The following is a 4,332-nucleotide window of genomic DNA, read 5'->3' on the forward strand; positions in this document are numbered from 1 at the left end:
CAATTTAGCAAGAAATACCTCACAGGTATAAGAAACAAAACAAAAACATATTACAAAAGAGATTGACATAATTTTTTGCTTTTTCTTCAAGTTAACTTTCTTTGTCTTTTCTCTCAATAGCTTTTTCTACAACCTTACACTTTTGCCTTTTTTCCATTGCATGAAAACAAAGAAAGATATATTGAAGAACCAGAATATTCAATAAAGAACCATGAAGAAGAAGAAATAAACAGCTTGAAAGTTATAAGCACAACCCAATATCTAAACTCTCAAATGTTGTCTTTCATTTTGATAGAATGCTCCTTTCAGTGTAGGTGCATTGCTTCAAAAACTTCAAACTTGAGTAGTGAAAGTTCTGGATAGTTTTTTATTTGTGGGAACCCTCTCCTTACTCCAGTCTTTGGCTGATTATTCCCTTTTGTATTGGGTAATGTTACCAAAGTTTGAGCTGTTGACAAGAGTCAACACTTTGAGCATTAAACTAGTTGAAGTCTTCTTCTTCTTCTAAGAAATTGAAGTAAAAAATCAGGGTTACAAATAAAATATAAGTGGCACAGAGAGATGAACAATAGCAATGACTTAGTGATGAATCTTTCAATGAATTTTCCAAATCAACACCCTTAATCTTATATTTTAATCCCAAATTTTATTTTTGGCCTTTGATTTGCATTAGAAAATATAACTTAATCTTACCTTTGCAGTCAATAAAATTTGTCAATTTATACATAATCTAACATTAAAACATTGAGAGGTAGTGAAAAGACTTCTAAGATATCTTCAATAAACTTAACAGATTGAATTATTGTTTAAATTTTGTACTAATTTTTGAATTTATGCCTTTTTTTATGCAAATTAAGGAGCTGACCTTGATGATAGAAAATTTGTGATTAGATATTATATTTTATAGGAGACCAATCTAATAATATGAAAATATAACAAACAATTATCTGTCAGTCATTCCAATACTTAAACAGAGTTTAGAGCAATTGCAGCAGCTCAAGCAAAAATTACTTGGATTGAAAATCTTCTTTGAGAGTTGAATATTTTTTTAAATCATGCTTCTACAATTTATGATAATAGAAGTGCTTGTCTCTTTTTAATAGCAAATTCTATTCTTCATACTAAATCCAAACATTTTAAATTAAATCTTCATTTTATTCGAGATAAGATGGTTTAAGACAAATCGTTTGTCACAAATATTTTTGTAATTGATCAAATTACAATGGATCAAATTACAGACATTTTTACTAAATTCTTATCTGTCTCTCTCTTTGATCGATTTTAGCAAATTCATATTGATTTCTCAATTCCATCTAAATTTGAGGAGAGCTGTTGAGGATATTGATATAATTAAATAACTAGATAATAATACTTTGATTCTCTTCATCTTTAATCAATAATACTAAGAACACATTCAGCAACAAATCTCTTCTTCAAAAATCTTCTTCTTCAGTTACTTTCCATTCTCTTATAATTTATTTTATTTTTCCATTCAAATGCTATATCTTTTATTTTAAAAATACTTAAAATGCTAGTAAATACACATACATGATAAGTTTTGTTAGCATCTATAATACACTCTTTTTTTTATTCCTATACTTTTTGTTTTGGTCAAATAAAATTTAAAAAATATTTATTTTAGTCTTTATAATTAGTTTGTTTCATTAGATATCTTAGTTTCTTACATCAACATTATATTTAACATATTATGCCAGCCCTTAGGATTTGTTTGGGTGAATTTTTAAAAAAATCTTATAAAAAAGTAAAAGTAATTTTATATTTGGATATCTCATATAAAAAAATATTTTTATTTATCAATTATGTTTGAGTATAACCATATAAAAGTACTTTTTTACTTATTTATTACATAAAAAATATTTTTTTTTTAAAAAATATGTAAATTGTAACTTCTCAATTTTTTTATTTTTTAATATTTTTATTTCTACTACTAAAAATTTACCAAATACGCTAAAAAATAAAAAAAGATTTTTTTTATGAGCAATGTTAGGGGGCCAGCAACTTTTGTGATTGGTAGCCATCAAATAGCCATCAATGATAATTTAATGGTGTGAGATTGGTGTGAGATTTCATCCAATGACTCACTTTTCTTTGCTAGTTACATGCTGGTCAAAATTCAATAAAATTGCTGGCCCCTAGACTTTTCCCTTTTTTATTTAATAGCGTCTAAACAAGCACTTAATGTAATAAAGAAAGAGCAATGACTAAAATTAAAACTTCTAAATTTTACAAAATCAAAACTAAAAAAAATTGTGGTATAGATCAAACTAAAAAATAAATATTTTATAAAAATAAAAACTTATTAAAAAATTCATTTTAAGGAGAATACCAATTTGACAAAAAGAAAAAAAGTTCTCGCTAAAACTTTTTACGAAATTTTCTATACTTACAACTCCAACTCTGATCTTGGATCAGTACTAACTTGAACATTAAATTCTTTGTAAATTCACTCCCACAATCATTTTGTATAATAATTTTTAACCAACATTCAGTTAAATTTGTTATTCTTTTGACTCCTTTTATTCTCTTTATATGCTGACGAAAAAAAAAGGTTTGAATTTCTTTTTTGGTTGAACGTTAGTTGAAAAGTAGTTGATTCTCTAATTTGACCTACTCATTAACCTAATTTTTATTCTAATACATAAAGTTTAATAAGAATCAATTTAATCTCGCCATTAACGTACAGTTTACTTTTTTGTTTATTTTCGGTAAGTTTCGGATCATTTAATTTTGTTGTTGCCATATCCAAATTACAAATATTTATTTTTATCGTTTATCTTGATCAAGACTTTATACATAAAGCTTAATTAGCACATCAATTTTTTTTTCTTTATAACAATGTTCGGATTAGTCTGATCCACGAAACCCCATGAGCTAATCAATATTAATTAAATTAAAACATTGTCATATTTTTTGGGACCCCATGGAGCCATATTATTTTTGGGTTGCTTTTGCCAAACTTTGAAATTTGTAATTGCTTGCAAGTATTTCTTCAAATGGGTAAGGTTAGTGGTTAATCTATGAATAATTTCATATAAATTAAAGCTAGTTGATGAGAAGTTACACCCAAATCAATTGGCTGTTTTTCAAGTTCTAATATTCAAGTATTCAACAACCAATATAAATTTCTATATTCTATATTTATATATAGTAGTCTTTTCAAATCTTGAAAGAAAAAAAAATCATGCTAAAAGAGGCAATTACAGACCTGATATTAGATTAATCAATCCCTTAAAACAAAGTCGAAATAATAATAATATTAATAATAATATCTATGAGGGAGGCAGGGAAAAACATGTTGGAGGGAAATTTGGGTGTCCCAGAAAAGAAAATTACTATTACTTAACAGTTCCTTTAATTTATAGTTCTAAGTGGGTGTCCTTAAATTTTGAACCCATGGAAATATCTAGAATTTGTTTTTGTGCTAATTAATAATCATTCAAAGCTAGCAGCTAGTGGTGGGAGTACTTTGTTAATTATGTGTTTGTCAATATTTATTTTAATTTTTAACTATTTTATTTAAATTTTTTAGCTTCTTTTTTATTATTTTGTAACTTCAAATTATTTTGTATTATTAGGGATATTTTTATTTAATTTTTTTCCTTAACTTATATTGTGTAACTTTTGTTAACTTCTTTAAAGTTGGTTATTTAGTGTAGTGTAAACTGTCTTTATACTTTTTATTCTTTTTTTATCAGTCTAGCTACACATTTAAGTGTTTTTGACAACTAAATCTAACTAAATTGGCACAAATTTAACAAAAATTATTTTCATCACACTGGTGTGTATACACGCACGCTTCAATAACATAAAACATATCCTTTTTTGTCTTTGTCTTTTCCTTCTCCTTCTCCGTTTCCTACTCGTCCTTCTCCCCTCCTCATCTTTTTAAATTTGCACACGTAGATTCTTTTTCTTCTCTTTCATTATTATCATTACCAATAACATCAACATTTTTCTTAAATCTTTATTGATTTTGATTTTCTCTGGTATTATTATTAAATAATTTTAGTTCATTACTAATAATTTTTTTGTGTTTTTTAACTATCTTTTGTAGATTAAAAATTAATTTTTTGTAGATGTGAATTTTATTTAAAAATTTATCGTTATCCAATAAATTATTTAAACAGATAAGTGAGTGTATCACTTGAGCAACTAAGTTGGTTAAACTATCTTTATTATAGTAATTTGTTTTGTTAAGTTATGTTTTTAACGAAGCTTTTCTGTTATTAATTATGATGCATGGCCAAAGGACAAATGGCCCTTCTTTTTTTAGGAGGTGTTGAATACTTACTGCATTTATATAGACACAAA

This window comes from Arachis hypogaea, chromosome 10 (assembly GCF_003086295.3).
Source record: "Arachis hypogaea cultivar Tifrunner chromosome 10, arahy.Tifrunner.gnm2.J5K5, whole genome shotgun sequence".
NCBI lineage: Eukaryota > Viridiplantae > Streptophyta > Magnoliopsida > Fabales > Fabaceae > Arachis > Arachis hypogaea.